This window comes from Chionomys nivalis, chromosome 22 (genome assembly GCF_950005125.1).
Source record: "Chionomys nivalis chromosome 22, mChiNiv1.1, whole genome shotgun sequence".
Taxonomy (NCBI): domain Eukaryota; kingdom Metazoa; phylum Chordata; class Mammalia; order Rodentia; family Cricetidae; genus Chionomys; species Chionomys nivalis.
In genome coordinates, this window is record NC_080107.1 from 25,524,533 (window position 1) to 25,542,957 (window position 18,425).

The following is an 18,425-nucleotide window of genomic DNA, read 5'->3' on the forward strand; positions in this document are numbered from 1 at the left end:
ATCATTAAGGAAACCAGTCCTGAGTATTAAGTTTAGCACAACCACAAAACCAACCATTTCAAAACTAATATTCTTCTAACAGAGAAATAAATTCAAAATGGCTGTATGTGTCAAATCCAATCAATGTATGGTATTTCATCAGTGCTTGCTACTATAGACTAGTTTTTCTCTGTACAGGTATTCTTCACCTGTTCTCCAGAAGTCCACAGTCTCCTGCCATCGTTCCCTGTCTTTAGTCTCTCATTCTTCTCCTCTGCTGTTTATACTTTACTTTTCTGACATAAAACACTGAAGTGAGCATAGCTCCATTTTTTATTAGATTCATACTTACTTTGTATCCATGGTCAAAGATTTTGTGATATTATAAAATTTCTTGATGTTACGGACAAATAGTTACTGATCCCAATGTTTACACCAACATCCTTGATAGCCCCTATGAAATATAGGCATCTGAACCTCAGTCCCAGGTAAAAATTTCTGCTTTCTTTCCCCGTCTTATCCTGTAGTCTTTTCCAGTTATGCATGTAGCAGCTGTACCTTTCATTGTCTCAAACCAAGATCTCCTGGGATAATTTTTGACTTCATTTGTTCTTATTACATCCAATCCTAAATCACACATCTAGAAGTTGGTCAATCCCCTCCCTTACTCTGAATTTCTTTCCACTACCTTCTTTCAAATCTCTCTCAACTCTACCATGCTTTTTATTTTTTGCAAAGTCAGGAAGATTAACTTGTCTTTAATGACTATGAATTTTCTTGGTTTTCTACTATCACATGAAAGCCAGAGGAACCCTATTAAAATATCATAGGATGTCATTCATACGACAGAAACTTTCCAATACTTCCTTATTTTGGCAGAGAATTAATTTCTGTTTTACTGTTATTTTTATGTGTGTCTATCTGTACATGTGGGCCTATATGTCTAGAAATCAGAGTCAATCTCAAGTGCCATTACTCAAGAGCCATTCACCTTGTATTTGAGACAGAATTGTCAAGTGAGACCACTTGACATTCTGAGTCACTTGACCTCTTCTGTTAGGTTAGGCTAGACACTGACCCACAGGGATTCCCTGTCTCTGTTGCCCAGATCTAGGACTATAAGCATGAACCACCGTGCCCAGCACACTGTGCAAGGTCAGGGTCTCAATTCAGCTTCTCATGCTTGTGAAGCATATACTTTGCTGATGGAAGCATTTCCCTAGTCCCAGAGAGTTATTTTCTACAGCAATCTTACATTACTTAACTCTGTAGTCTCTGTGATAGAATATCTAATTGAATCCACGTAAAGGTGAGAGCTGTATTTTAGACAAGAAGCTAATGGTTTCAGAAGGTTCATTCCATGCTTCTTTGACCATGTGGTCAAACAAAGCAGTGATAGACATAAGTGGTAGATGAACGCTGTTTGTTTATAGCTGACTAGAAGGCAGAAAGAACAAGCTAGAGACCTGGAGATGCATATAACCTTCAAAGGCCCACCACAGTGTCCTACTTCACTATCTAGGCTTTATATTCTAAACTCTACAACCTCCAAAAGTACACACTGCAAAACAAGGACGTAAAGTCATAAGCCAGTGATAAACATCAAAGCCCTATGTAAAGTAGTTTTCATCGTCACTTCTCTGTCCTAGTCTCTCTTTGCTCACTCTACTACTGTTCTCAAGCGCCTCACACTCTTTGCTGTATATATCATTATTTGTCTTTAAATTGAGCATCTCTTTTATGTCTTCATTAAATATCACCTGTCTAATGGAGTATTTGCTGACCCTCTATTTAAAACTACCCGTCCACCCACATACACACATCTACACAACCCCTGTGAGTTGTTCTTTCTTACATGGTATCCTAAAGTCCATTTCTTCAACTACAACCAATGTGATGTGTTTATTTCTGTATTCCTCATTTACCATGAAAACCATGTGTGGACGACTGTTACTTAACACAGATTTAATGCCTAGGACTGTACTTAGAGCATAGTCAATGCATACTATTTGTTTAAAAATGGAAACATTGTATCTCAGCTTTCAAAGCAGGAAGCAAGAGCTGTGTCCCTTCTTTGTGTTTACTGTTCTGTGTCTTACACCAGGTGCATAACTAATGAAGTCTTGCTGATGTATAAATCCCTGTTGTTTGCTTTTTGCCTTTCGCTGTTTTGGTTTTGTTTGTATAGTATAACGGATATGTCGGATAATGATCCACATTGGAGTAAATATTTGCTCTATTGAGAATTTGCCAATTTAAGCATTTTAATTGACCTATCACACACGCCTGAATGAATCAAGTAACTCCCCATAGCTCAATCCCATTTGTCTATATGGGACTAATTCCACATTGTGTAGATATATTCCCTGCCAAGAAATTTTTATGTATATCATCTTCAAATTGGTATTTTGATTTCTATTAGGTGGGTCCTCTTTTCTTTGTCCTGTTGTTTGCTTACACGTTCATGTGAAATTAAAAAGTCACACAATGCCTGATTATACACAACACTTGTCTCTGGACCTTGAGAGCATTTCTGTCATTTCAGCACATGTGGGTTCTGGCTGTACAAGATGCTTTCGTTTCCTTTAGCGCCAAGCTGAAGAGGAGTGACAAGGTGGAAATGAATAGAGTTTACCCCTGTTCAGCCCGAGAAATTGCATCTGACAGAAAATGAAAGGAAGTATATGAGACTGTTGAAAAAAAAGAAAATTTATCAAAGGGATAAATAGAATTCTTTGCTTCTTTCCACCACAAAAGAAATACTGTGTTCTTTACCAATTAAAAATGTTGACATCATTTAAGAATTCTCATTACAGTTTACTTAATGTAATTTATGCTCATTATGTTATAAAGTTTCAAATCACTGAAGACAACATTTTGTCACCACTATGAACAAACATTCTGATTTAGATTATATAATATCAAATCATTGAAAAAAAAATCTTCAGTTAGTTAAGGCAATTAAAATTAAGTTCCTGATTTAGGAATTCAAATTCTGGCCAATCCTGTTCTCTAAGCTGACAAGGTAGTGAAGCATATGAAATAAGAGAATTTAAGGTATGTGTGCGTCGGGATTGCCAGGTTGGCGTTAGTCATTTTAATTGTTCACCAACATCTATTTCTAGTCTTTGGTTTGCCAGGCCTTGGCTTTCCTTCTGGTACCACCGTTCTTGTACTGACAGCCATCTGTGTTGGCTAAGCCAGCCCAGCCCCTGACTTCCTTGCAAGTGTAGGTGTTAGATCTATGCACTCTGTACATTTCATCTTTCTGACCATAATTACTGAACCCTGGGAAATCATTTCACAGACTGGTAAGCCTTAAGGGTTAGAATCAGATTTCATAGAATTCTTTCATTCTTTTCCCAGTCAGAGATGCTCACATAAATCAGAAAATAACATGGGGTTGGAGAGATGGTTCAGAGGTTAAGAGCATTGCCTGCTCTTCCAAAGGTCCTGAGTTCAGTTCCCAGCAACCACATGGTGGCTCACAACCATCTGTAATGGGGTCTGGTGCCCTCTTCTGGCCTGCAGGCATACACACAGATGGAATATTGTAAGCATAATAAGTAAATAAATAAAAGAAAATAACTTTAGTGAGTAGATTCTCAACCAGATCAAGAAGCAGAAGAAAGCAAATTCATAGTCTTTCTTTTTCTTTTCTTTTCTTTCAGGGAGATAGAGAAAGAGAAAATGGGGGAGGGGCGGATTTATTAGAATAACTTGTAGGCTGTGTCCAGCTATTCCAGCAATGGCTGCCTGTGACTAGAAGGTCCAAGAATCCAGTAGTTGTTCAGACCATGAGGCTGGATGTCTCAGTTGGTCTTTGGCATATGCCACAATCTCAAAGAAGTAGACACTCATGCCAATGAAGGAATGGACATGTTAGCAAGGCAAGAGCAAGCCCACAAAGAGCAAAAGCTTCCTTCTATAGTCAACCAGAAGAATGCTCAGATTAGAGGTGGGTCTTCACATCTCAAAACATCTGGATTAAAGGAGTGTTTTCCCACTTCAAAGATCTGGATTAGAAATGGATCTCCCCTCTTAAAATTAAACAAAAATTATTCACAGGTGTTCCCCTACATTTTGGGATTTCAGCTTATTCCAGATGTCAAGTTGACTAGGAAGAGTAGCCATCACAATGAGTGTGAGTACACTTGTCTGTGAACATGCACACAGAGACCAGAGAATATATTTTTTGTCTTCCTCTATCATTTTCTACCTTATTGGCTTGATGTAATATCAAGTTAAACTGAAAAGCTCACAGATTTGGCCAGGCTGGAAGACAAGATCCTTTTGTCTAAGCTTGCCAGTTCTAGGGTTATAGATGCTCATATCCATACCTGCCTTTTATTTGTATGCTAAGCATCCAAACTCAGATAATCATGCTTGCGCAGAAAGCTCTCTCACCCACTGAACTCTCCCTAGCTCTGGGATATAATTCTTTGAACAAGTTCTGTCTATTTTACTCCCACAAATATCTATCAATTAATAAAAAAAAAGAAACCTAAAAGGAAACATTCTTATTAGGAATATGAGAATAAGGGTTTGAGGGATGCAATACTTAGCCAACTAAGATTCTGTTAGAAACATATATATTAAAGTGTAGAACCAGGAGTAACAAAAGTTCGGTTGCATGCAAGTGTATCCCACACCATACCTCTGTCTCATATTACACCTGCAGTAGTGAAATAATTCAAATCCTTATTTTATGTTGACACTCATAACAGGTGCCAGGGAAGACATTTAGATATTTACAAATTGCAAAGTGAATTACTTTTTAGCAAATTTTGGATGCAAGTTAGAGCTAAATTCTAGAAGATAATATGATTGCATTTATTTTTGAATCAGTAACATCAGTTTTCGAATAACAGGATCTATGAACATGCTTTACTCAAAAATTACCTGAGACCAACAAAAGAAATGTGGGTCATGGCAAAAACAGGCTGCATGAATGTGACTTGAGCTAAGTCAACAATAAAACTCCTCTGTGCCTCAAGTGCACTTTATGAGTCTTGCTCTTTTCGCATTAGCTCAAGGGTGACCATATTTTTAAACAAATGGGGACAGAGTTTCTATTAATGTTTCTTTGGGGTTTGGATGGTGGCCACACAGAGGTGATTGCTAATATAAAGTCTTTCTGTCTTCTCATTTAGACGGCTTAGGTGTCCCATGGCTGTCTTTATAGTGCTGAGGTTCTTGATAGCTTTGGTGATTTAGTAGCAGCTCTAAACAAGGGGGGAAAGTATCCCACCCAAGCACCTAATCACAGGTGACTTTGGAAATACAATAAAAAGGAATGCGTGTGGCACAAATCTTTGGCTGCCACACACCAACAATCAAAAAGAGCAGCCATGATGTAAATCTGACCAACTGTTGCTATGCATTCCCTGTGTATTCACTATGGATTTCCTATTCACTCAATACCAGGACCATTTACTCCTGGCATATCTAGAAGACAGGGGGGTTTATCACAATATATCTTTACTTCTTCATCTCTAAATGTAGTAATTCGTATGACAAAGCCATGAAATCTCAGATTACAATAGTTATGATGGCTGTAGGTCTGGCTTTGATTTAAATCTCACTTCCATTGTTTTCAAAGCTATGGTTGATCAGTATAATGCATTTAATAAACATCTTAATAAGAAATAATTAATAAGACTTTAAATTTTAAAGCATCACACAATGACTATCACTTCAAAAGCAGTAGTTAGGTGAGTTAAAATTTTTATCATAGTTCTATGACTCAAGTCCCAATGTCTTCCAGGTCTTCACATTTTGGGCACTGAGATCATAGAAACTGGAACTTCCTGTGTCTACTGAAAGCACTAATCAGGGAGAAAATATTTATAAAAGAGTGGGAAATACAAAACAAGGAGCCACAGACCAGAATGGTGCAGGCAACTGAGATGATAAGCTTTCCCACCTTCCATTGAAAATAAAATTGAGTCACAACCATTTGCCTACACAAGAGTGTAAAATATTGAATTGGATATTCCTTCTAAGTTCTCAAAATCTGGTATAGTTGATAACAAATAAACTAGTTTGGGGAGTACTCAGATAACAACGTAACTCAGATAGGAGCAAAATATTGTGTGTTCTGTTGTTTCTTTTGGATATTTGTCAGAATTCTTCCTTGGATTGATTAAACCAAGGATATTAAGATTTTTAACACACCACACACCACTGTAGGTGCTACAGATATCATAAAGGGTAAAGCATTCTATAGATAAGTTAGTGTTTCAAGATGAAACCTCCCTAAACCAAGGGGAAAATGGAACCAGGCAGACTTCTAGACTAAAGCTTTTTTGGCTATGTGGAAATGTACAATGACTGTGGGGTAGAAAATAGTCCTGTGGTGACTTCAGGAAGGACAGAGAAGTCAGAATGGCTATAAAAGATAGCTAGATGGATAGATAGATAGATAGATAGATAGATAGATAGATAGATAGATAGATAGATAGAGACAGTAGTAAGAGATGGAGGTGGAGAAATAAGTGAAATAAGCAAACATTTGGTCATATTAAAATATATAGGAAATACACAGTGCAGCAGCAACTCAATAGAGAAGAGAGAATGAGAGCTACAATAGCATTTATGTGCATACGCACTCTCTCTTCCTACTGATAGGCTGATTTCAAACATCATTTATTGTTATTGTGTATGGGTGTGCATGACATGTAGGTGTGGGGATAGGTGGACTTGCCACTGTATCCAGATGGAGGTAGAGTTATCTTCTTTCACCTATGAAATACAGCCCTTGGAATGAACCAAGGTTTACCTCGAGCCTGGGAGAAGCTGATTGATTCATCAGAGCTTCGGTGATTGTGGAGAAATTGGAAGTTCCAGAGCCACAGGCCAATTACAATTTATCTTGGGCTATTTTTAGTCCCCTCAATAGCCCTTCCATTCCCACCTCTGTTTCTGACCTAAAGTCTTTGTGACTAACAGGTGAAAACTTTCAGAATGTGCTACAGACCACAGGCCTCCTCCATCTAAAAGGGGGCTAAGAATGTTTTCATCAAATAGCACCTGAGGCCTAGAGCACAGGATCCCCAACTTTGCTGTAACTGCTCTACCCAATGTTTCCACCAAAGTATTTTTAAGGCCTTGGTTTCTGATTTTTTTTTTCTGTTACTGTAAAGGCTTCATAAAACTCTTTACCATTGGAACATGGGGTAACTGCAATTTGTTTTCCTGGATTGTGGTTACTCATATTTAGCTCCTAAATAAGCTATCTCACTGCTGTTGAAATCTATGTTTTTGTATCAATATACTTTACATGAGTTCTGGGAAAAGAACTCGGTCCCCTAGGATTTCATGGAAAATGCCCTTACCCACTGAGCCATCTCTCTGACCTTGGGATGACTATTATAACAGTTTATTAGGGTATACTTCATACATCATGGTTTTTATCCTCTTAAAACATACAATTTAAAAATGTACAAATAAGAGAATAATGTACAAATAGCAGGATAATTCATGTTGGAGTACTTTAACCACCGCAAAATAAGCCAATTACATGGCCTTCCTCATTCCAGTCCCATCTCCACTTAGGGACCACTTTCTTCACGTCTCCATGGCTTTCCACATGAGGGTTCTTCAATATAAAAAGAGCATACAATTTATGGCCTTTCTGATGGGCCTTCTTTGGTGTGATGTCCATCCAAACTTTACCTAGTATCAGTAGTTCATATTTTCTAGGTCCAAATATTTAATGTTTGGCCTCGGTGCATCCTCTCCTCCATGGTTGGACGCTTGAACATTTTCCACTTGTCAGTCCATCTGAATGCTGCTGCTATAAGCATTCGTATACAACTCTGCATGTAGGGAAATGTATTTGTATTACTTTTGGAAATATACCTAGGAGAAGAACTGTGAGGCTATGTACTGATTCTTTATTTACTATTTTAAGAATGACTAAATCCTTTATCATAGTGGTTGTACCATTTTACAGTTCTACTATCAGTGTTTGGGCCTTCCAGTTTCTCAAAGAGTATAAAGTGATTATCTCATTGTGATTTTCAGGACTTCTTTAATAAATAATGTTTCTTGTGAACATTGGCCATTTGTGCCTTTCTTTGGAGTTGTTCTTTGGAGTTTCTTTGGAGTTGTTAAACTGGGGTCCTGTTTTTGTTCTTTTGTGTGTTTTATCACTAAGCTGTAAGAACACACAGTATGTGTTCTGGATATAAGGTCTTTATTGATATACATGATTGTCACTTTTGATTTCCTGATGCTGTTGTTTGGCACATAATTTAAAAATTTTTGATGTTCAATTTACCTACATTTCCTCTTGTTGCTTGTGCTATTTTATTTGTCTATCACTCGAACAAAAAGATTTATTGTTATGTTTTCTTTTCAAAATTTCCTAGTTTTAGCTCTCACTCAGTTCTGTGATTCATTTTCAGTGCTTTTTTGGTGTAAGATATATGACTGTACTCTAGATTTATATTTTGTGCATGGCTATCCAGTTGTCCAATATCATTTACTGAAAGAGCTACTCTTTCATTTTTTTGTGTAGCGTTCATCCAACAAATAATATTTTAAAAATATTCTATAAGTTGTGAAGAGATGGATCAGTAGGGAAAGCAGTAGCTGTGCAAAAGGGAAGAGCAGATTTCAGACACCTAGAGCCACATCAAAGCAACAGGTACCTGACAGCCCACCTGCAATCACAACATGCAGGAAGCAAAGATTCCTGCAACAAGCTGTCTAGTCCCATTATTCAAAATGGTGAGCTCCAGGCTAAGCACGAGACCCTGCCTCAGTCTACTATGTGGAGAGCGATCAAGGAAAACATGCATGCCAACATGGGCTTCCACATGCATATGCACTCTCACACATATGATGATGCAGACACATGTGCGTGCATACTACACATACACCAACACACACACTCACACATAGAGCAAGATAATTGCTCTATAGCATGTAAACTGTACAATCATATTGAGCTCTATGTCTACAAGGATGCTGCTTGCATTTACTTTCATTTCATATTACGAAATAATTATGCTAAAATTTAAATTAATTTCTTAGCCAAGTCCCCACATTTTCATTTTATACTGTCTGAAATTCGTATGATTGGTTTGCTATGTAACAACTATAAAAGATTTAAATAAAAGCCAGGGACCTAGTTGTAAATTTATTATGAAATAAAGGTAGCATACCAATCAGGTTTTGTTACTATAATAAAGTATCTGGGGTAGCCTGTATATAAGAGATTATTCAGCTCCTCATTCCACAGATTTCGTACCTGAACACCATGCTCTCTTAGCTCTGCTCATGGTCAGTATTATCACAGAAGCGGCAGTGTATGTGAGTAGAAGAGGGCTCATCTGGAGACAGGAAAGTAGAGAGCAATTCAGGGATCAGACTCATTCTTGGAAATCTCTCTTGAGAACTAACTCCGTGTCACATAAGAACAGCATAACTCTTCCAAAGACTGCATCCTCAGTTTCTTAAGGAGTTCTCACAAGGCTCCACATCTTAAATGTCCACATCGTCTCCTGACATCACCACACTGAGGACCAATCCTCTAACACAAGCCATAACCTACAGATGCAACTATACCCAAACCACAGCAGTAGTGGTAAAGGGAACTTGTTCTTGCAAACACTCCAAGCATGCACATCTATCAGCTTCAAACTACCTGTAACTCCAAGTCCAGAGAATGTGACACACTCTTCTGACCTTTGGGGCATCCAAACACACATAGCACACACACACACACACACACACACTGACACAACAGGCACATGTCCAGAAGTAATAAATAAATAAAGATTTAATTTTGTGTCATGTATGGCAAATGCTTTTTATTTCACTGTTGATCATTTGGTTTTGTTTCTGGTTGTCCTCTACACAGGATATTTTTAATTTTTGCATAAATTTGTTTTTTTTTTGTTCTAAGCCACATATAGTAGCACAGTCCTGTAATCTCACCCACTCAGGAGACTGACTGCAATTTTAAGGCCAGCTGGGCTACAAAGGGTCTTTCTGTATCATTTGTTGAAATATACATTTTAAATATTGATCTGAAATAAAATTTATTACTTGCTGCATTTCTTGGAATTCTATTACTGATGTTTTTCCATTTATATATATATACACACACAGACATTTTTGTTTGAATATGTGACTGGTCTTACTAATTTTTTCTTTTGTAATTTTTCTCAAGTGTATGCTTTTCCACATAACTGTTAAGTAAAAAAATTTGTCTAGTTAAACAAATAATTGTGTTATTTTAATAGAGACTGAGTCGAGTTGTAGATTAATTTAAATTGCCACAACTAAATACCACATCTTTATAAATTAAACAGATCCTTATTCTTAGAGATTTTTAAAAATATCTTTCGTTATGGTATCCATAAATCTCTACTTTCAAACTTGTATATAAATCGCACTATGTTCATACCTAAGAACAATAGGCTGCATATTCAAAATGATGGCTAAGGATCTCTACACAATATTTTATTTTGTCATATCTTTATAAAACTGTCTGCATTGAGAATTGGAGTCTATGTCCCCACTTTCTGATACTGAAGTAGATTACATGACTGACAATAGAATCCAGCAAAATGGTACTAGGCTGATTGTGGACATAGATTGTATCTCATTTGTCCTTTTACTTTTGTCCTTTGGAATCTCATTCATGGGTCATTTCCTGTCAGAACTTAATCACCATGTTCTGAGAAATCTTTGTAGCTGAGTTGTAGCCTTAGGGAAGCTGCTAACTGCCAACCAGGTGGGTTAGCCATCTGGAAAGATCAGCCTGTCTGGGTCTTCAGGTATCTGCACTCAGAGGCTGGCAGTGCACAGTTGTAATCCCAGAGGCAGTAGAATCACTGAAAGTTTGGAGCTAGCTTATTGAACTAAGTAAGTTTCAGACCAAGCAGCAAAATGCTATTCATTTAAGTCTAGTAATAATAAGTTCTAGATCTTTTAATGAGAGGTAATTCACTACTCATGGCTTTCAACCATAGACTGTTCTCATTAGAACAGTTTCATAGAGTTATATGGGCCAACACCATGGATTATGATGGAGGTGGGGATAGGAACCTCCATCAGCTCTAAGTGTTAAGAGGCTTAAAATGTAGCAACACCTAAAGGAAATGTTTCCACAATTATTAAATTTGATATTACAGAGAAATAACAATGAAATATATATTAAATGTTTGTTTTGACTGTATGAAATTAAAACTACTTATTCTCATTAATATAAATTATTAATCAATGGTAAATATTTAGAACCTGGATAGGTGGCTCAGTGATTAAGAGTGTTTGTTGCTCTTACAGAGGACCTGAGTTCCCAGTTTCCATAGGGCAACTCACAATCATCTCTCACTCCAGTTCCAGGGGTTTAGATGCCCTCTTCTGGCCTCTGTGGGTACTTCACTCACATGGTACACAGGCGTAAACACAGGCAAAACACCAAACTGTGCATATAAAATAAAATAATAAATAATATTTTAGAAAGGACAAGAATCACATTTAGAATATGTGACATAAAATATCTGTAATATAAAATGACAACATGGGTGAGTATATTTGGTTGTAACCTGATAAAACTACAACTGGATTGGAAAAATGTCTCAGCAGCTACGTTTCGCTAACAAGCATGAGGAACTAAGTTAAAATCTCCAGAATCCTCGTAAAACGTTGGACACTGTGCATGCTTCTAATTGCAGTAGTGGTGGGGGGCAGAGACAGGTTTCTGAGGCTTGTTGGTGACCAGCCTAGCTCTCCCACACGTCTCAGTTGTAACTGAGTTATATTTGTGGGTGTTTTATTAATGTATGTCTGCCATATTCAGCAAAAAAAGAGTAGAAACAAATTTGCTTTCCTTTATATTTGTATCTTTGTACCCACATGATGCCTACCATGTAGCATATGCCAAATAATTATTTATGTAGTAGACGAATTAAAATATCTAAAAATCTAATATTCCCATATCCATTAAGAGTACTCTTCACCTTCAGATTTATAGCCTGTAAAGTGACTTTGCAATGAAAATAATAAAAGCATCTTGTGCAGTCAAACCTCCCAGTGCTTAGAAAGCAAAAGCTTAATTTTCAGCTGATTTTTATTTCAAAGAGATTTATAGTGAATCACACTTAAATGGCAGTGAGTGAATTATAGCTGATGTTATCAAAAACATCAATTTCACAGGAATAATGCTAAAAGAAGAAAGCATACACTTTTATCTTCAAAATAACTGAAACAGAGATTGTTTGTTATGACATCTTCATAAAATTGTACTTCTTAATAGAAAGTTTAAATCATTTTAAAAGGAAGAAATACATTTCTTTTCAACAAAAACTCTAAATAGTGTTTGGTACCTGAAGTCTTGCTGTGTAATGAGAATTTCACCCATTCCTAAGTTTTAATCAATTTTAATAGCTTGCTTTAAAAGCTTTTGGTTCAAGTATTTGAATGTTTGAAAATCCAATAACACATAAACATAATAACTTCTTTCATGGATAAATAAAATCCCTTGGCAATCACAAGGTGAGTCGGAATTTACTCTTGAGATGGTCATCAATGGAGAACATTAATCAAGTAGAGTGAAAATTGAATGCGATTAATAGCCTGAGAATTACAAATAGTTTTCTAACAGAAATGAAACACTGGCTGATTCCACATTTCATGGTGAATTCAGGCAATTTGGGCAAGGATCCAGGATACTTGGAGCACTTTCCCAGATATTCTAGTGGTTCCTGCCAAACACAGAGATGAATAGTAAAAGACAAGCGCAATGTTCTCCATCCTCACATATCCACTTGCTTGCTGCTTTGCCTTAAACGTGGCAGCTACAAAAAGTACACCAATTCTTTCCACTCCTCAATTCTGCAAATCAGTAAATTTTGAATATTTTCTATTGATGAAGATTATTTTAAATGGAAGAAATACATTTCTTTTCAACAAAAACTTTAAATAGTATTTGGGTTATAAACAGGGTTAAATAGTACAGGGTTGAAGACCATGGGATCTTAGTCATTAGCATGTAGTCAACGTAAAAGGGAATTTAATTTAACTCAAATTATCGAATATTTCATACAGCAAGAAGAGAGAGGGCAGGAAACCAAAGAGCTCTCTGAAGATTGACAATCTCTTACAAAAAGAAAGACATCAATAATGATAAAAGAATAAATTGTCAAGTGAATTAATGGTTGCGTGTCTCTTCATGTCACATCGTGTTTTATTCTTATCAAGAGAGCAAACAAGAACTTCCTTCCAAATATGGCAAGTTGAGTTCTTATGAATATTGTAGGATTAAACAGACAAGCAAACATATGCACTCACAGAGAATACTGCTAATGTTTTTGAAAGTAAATATTAGACTAAACAACATTTTTAAACACTTCATCCCTACAAATGTATAAAGTTATATTATGAATAAAGACATGGTTAAAAAATAAACATGTCAACCGTGTCCTTTGCTATACAGAAGCCTTTCAGTAAAGCAAAGGACACGGTCGATAAAACGACAGCCTACAGAACGGGAAAATATCTTCACAAGCCCCACATCAGACAGAGGTCTGATCTCCAAAATATACAAAAAACTCAAGAAATTGGTCATAAAAAAACAAATAATCCAATAAAAAATGGAGTATAGACCTAAACAGAGAACTCTTAACAGAGGAATCTAAAATGGCTGAAAGATACTTTAGGGAATGTTAACATTCTTAGCCATCAGAGAAATGCAAGAAAAAATAACTATGAGATTTTCTTACACTGTTAAGATTGGCTAACATCGAAAACACTGATGACAACTTATGCTGGGGAGGTTGTGGGGTAAAGGGTAAGAGAACACTCCTGCATTGCTGGTGGGAGTGCAAAGTGGTAGAACACCTTTGCATATCAGTATGGCAATTTCTCAGAAAATTAAGAAACAACCTTTCTCAAGGCCCAGCAATGCCACTTTTGTGTATATACCCAAAGGATGCTCAATCTACCACAAGGACGTGTACTCAACTCTGTTCATAGCAGCATTGTTTATCATAGTCAGAAGCTGGAAACAACCTAAATGCCCTTGACCAAAGAATGGATAAGGAAAATGTGATACAACAGAAAAAATAATGACATCTTAAAATTTGCAGGCAAATTGATGGAGCTAGAAATTATGATATTGAATGAGGTAACCCAGACTCAGAAAGATAGTTATCATATATACTCACTCATTATTGGTTTATAAACATAAAGTAAAGAAAACCAGCCTACAAATCACAAACCCAGAGAACCTAGACAACAATGAGGACCCTAAGAGAGACATACATGGATCTAATCTACATGGGAAGTATAAGAAAACAAGGTCTCCTGAGTAAACTTGGAGCATGGGCACCATGGGAGAGGGATGAAGGGGAGGGGAATGGAATGAATGGGAGCAGAGAAAAATGTCCAGCTCAATAAAACCAATAAAAGAAATTTAAAAAAGAAAATGAAAAAGGAAATACTAGTTGTGGAAATCTTTAAGCAGAAATGAAGGAGAATAGGGGTTGGGGGAGGATCAACCAGTAATAAACATACAAAAAAAATAAAACAAAAAAAATTTCTAATGTTTCCAATAAAAATTTTTAAAAAATAAAAGAAATGAGAAAAATTCAGACAGTGAGGGAGTGCATATAAGAATTAATGTTGTGCTTGATGAAGCTGTTATTAAACTAATGTTCATCAATTGAACAAATGACTCTGGCTTGAGAACAGAGTTAATGTCTGTATGAAGAAAGAGCCCCTTTTCTGTGTTTCTATACATCAATGCACATTTATTGTATAGTCAACAGTAAAAGATGGTCCAAATGCTGAAGTACAAGCAAGGCATGAAAAAGACATGATTAAGAAACCATTCAAGAAACTTTTTAAACAGTGATGCTGACCCTGTCACATTGGATACTCTAAGGGACTCTAAGCAGAGAAAGAGCTAGTTTAGAGCATGGGAGGAGGGACTTATATTCTGCCCTTTTAACTATGGTTATCACTACAGTGGACATCCAAGCACTTTTAAATGCTAACATCTACACTAACAAATTAACATTTGCTTTTTAAGTAACTGCCACAAAAGTTTATACAATCACTTTAATTTCAAAAGTTATCTTACTGGGAAGGTTTAATTTTCACTTTCATTTCCATTTTAAGATAAACTATAATTCCCTATTTTTGAAAAATAATTTCTTTCACTGTGTTCTTTCAGTTAAATTATGAGCACTTCTGTCCATGCTCAATCTTTTTCCATCATTTTTCTACTAAAGTGTACAAGAGTCTTCTAGGAAAACTTACTATCCCATGATGCATTGTCTTGGTTCTTTCATTTGATGTAGAAGTGGACAGCCTGTAATTTCATGGTGAACCTATTAATTGTTCCTGAGGAGTTGGAAGCAATTTGGTGGGTTTACTCTCCAGGTTCATTCCTCTGCTGTCAGAAAGCATTTGAGTAAATTGGGTCTGGCATGACTTGCCCTCTAACTACAAGATTTCCTACAGAATGACAGGACTTGAGGGATTCTATATATGAAATTTCATAAAAATTCTACATAATTTGTGCATTGTATTCCCTGAGCTATATTTTGTATACGTATTACTCCTTTTTTTTCTGAAGAAGGGAGAAAATAAAAAAAATATTAAATTTATCAGTGTATGTTAGCAAACAGAGCCCTGGGATACCATGCTTTATAGCTTGTTAGTATTTATACCATAGGTTCTTAGGCTCACTTTTAATAGCCTTGTTAGACTCTGCAATAGAGATGGTGATCTTCCCCTGTATAGGAGAGAGCTCAACTCTTACACAAAAGGCAGATGGAGAAAGACCCATCACTAATGGCAGGAATTCTAATGTCTCTACATTATAAGCTATCAACAGTCTTCCTCCTGCCCACTCTGACAAACCAACATTCCTTGGAGACAGTAGAACTTTTGTAAGGCTGTCAAGCTAAGAATGACTAGCTGGGTAACTAGCCCAAACAAGAAAAACTTGTATCCATTATCAGCTTGATGCTAATAAAAACTGCCTTAGGGAAGTGCTCATGGTATTTATGTCAATTTTTATGGTGCCCCTTGTGGCTCAGTTTTAAAATGAAAGTGACTGTGAGCAATCCCATGAATGATATGTGTTTTACACACAGGGTCGATCTTGGCGTCTGTGAGATTAACACCATGAAACATTGCTAACTGCCCATTGCCACGGATAGCACATAACATTCGCATTGCTCCTTGGCTTACAGCCCCTAGATTTCTAGGTCCTACAGGGAAAATGGTTCTTGCCCCAAGATATAAAATGATAATAGTTACCTGCTTCATTTGGCTGCATTTCGTTTGTAGGTTTAAGCAGTTGAAGCTCTTAGCTCTGAGCCTTCTAAATTCTAAGCTCTTCATTTTCACCTTTTCCTGGGTCTATAGTCTGGGATGCTGCCAATCAGTCTGGGATGCTGCCAATCAGTCTTCTTCACACACTTCATCTTCCCTTTGTGAATTTTCAGTTAGAAAAGAGGTGTGAGTTCACAAGTGGAGCATCTTCTGCTGCTCTGGGTAATTTGACATCCTCATGGACTAATGGTGCTAACTGATCCATGCCGCTGTCCTGACTCTGTGCCATATGTATTCTCTTGGTGTTGATGATACAAATTAGGCAAAAAGAAGACTTAAGATTAAGATAACTTTTATCTATGTGATTTCTTCTAAGATAAAATTAAAATATATAATCCATCACATATGCATAATTGCTTTGTTGACTCAGTTGCTAACAGGAAAGGATGTGAGTTTTAAAGACAGGGTTCTTTAGAAACATAGACTTTCAGACACTAAAACAGATTCTGAGGCCTCAAACACTTAGAAAATAATACACATGTCTGTAAAGTCATATATAAATAAATAAAAATGATAAGCATTTCAACTGTGAGCTCCTTGAGTGAATTTTATATATGTGCTTATGAATAACTATACATGTACACTTATAAATATATGACTACAAGAAATAATATATCAATATTCAAAATAAAAGAATGTGTTTGATATGTGTTTGTGGATGTAATTAAATATAATGTGATTTTCCATTACGAGATAGAAATAGAATCACTTCTTAGCCTTTTGGCTAAGACCAGTATAGTACCTGTTCTTATCAATTTAATATCTGATATATCCTCTATTTGATGACAATATATTAAATAAATTTTTGGAATTAGGAGTTGGAATAGGAGCTTACTCTATCCACTCCACACATCAATCTGTTAAACAAACTCTTTTAAAAAATAACATATATATAAAGAAAAATTTTATTAATATATTTTAATGTACATTTAATATCACAAGAAACTTGACTTATTTTATGAAACAAATATTGTACTTGTAGCAGCTTTGATTGTCATAGCCAGAACCTGGAAACAACCTAAAGCCCCCTCGACTGAAGAATAAATAAGAAAAATGTGGTACATTTACACAATGGAGTACTACACAGAAGAAAAATAAGGCCATCTTGAAACTTACAGGCAAATGGATAGAACTAGAAAACATCATATTAAATGAGGTAACCCAGACCCAGAAAGACAATTATTACATGTACTCACACATAAGTGGTTTTTATTTATTTTTTTATTTTTTTTGCTGATTTTTTTATTAATTAATTAATTTAATTATTAAAGATTTCTGCCTCTTCCCCGCCACCTCCTCCCATTCCCTCCCCCTCCCCCAATCAAGTCTTCCTTCCTCCTCAGCCCAAAGAGCAAGCAGGTTTCTCTGCCCTGTGGGAGGTCCAAGGACCACCCACCTCCATCCAGGTCTATTAAGGTGAGCATCCAAACTACCTGGGCTCCCACAAAGCCATTACGTGCAATAGGATCAAGAACCCATTGCCATTGTCCTTCAGTTCTCAGTAGTCCTCATTGTCCATTATGTTCAGCGAGACCGGTTTTGTCCCATGCTTTTTCAGTCCCCGGCCAGCTGGCCTTGGTGAGTTCCCGATAGATCATCCCCATTGCCTCAGTGTGTGGGTGCACCCTTCGCCGTCCTGAGTTCCTTGCTCGTGCTCACTCTCCTTCTGCTCCTCCTTTGGATCGTGAGACTTCAGTCCAGTGCTCCAATGTTGGTCTCTGTCTCTGTCTTCTTTCATCGCCTGATGAAGGTTAATATTCAGGGGGATGTAGCCATAAATAAAGGACATTGAGACTATAATTCGTGACTCTAGAGAAGCTAAATAAGAAGGTGAACCCAAAGAAAAACATAAGTGGTTTTTAAACATAAAACAAAGAAACCCAAACTACAAATCACAATCTCAGAGAACCTAGACAACAATGAGAGACATACACGGATCTATTCTACATGGGAAGTAGAAAAAGACAAGATCTCCTGCGTAAACTTAGAGCATGGGGGCCATGGGAGAGGGTTGAAGTGGAGGGGAAAGGAAGGGAGGGGAACAGAGAAAAATGTAGAGCTCAATAAAATAAATAAATAAGAAA

At 36.7% G+C, this 18,425-nt stretch overlaps 1 pseudogene; it reads left to right on the top strand.

Annotated features, from left to right (window-relative positions):
* The first annotated feature begins 17,045 nt into the window (after positions 1-17,045).
* LOC130864973 (U2 spliceosomal RNA) lies at positions 17,046-17,197 on the top strand (annotated as a pseudogene).
* Positions 17,198-18,425: the final 1,228 nt, after the last annotated feature.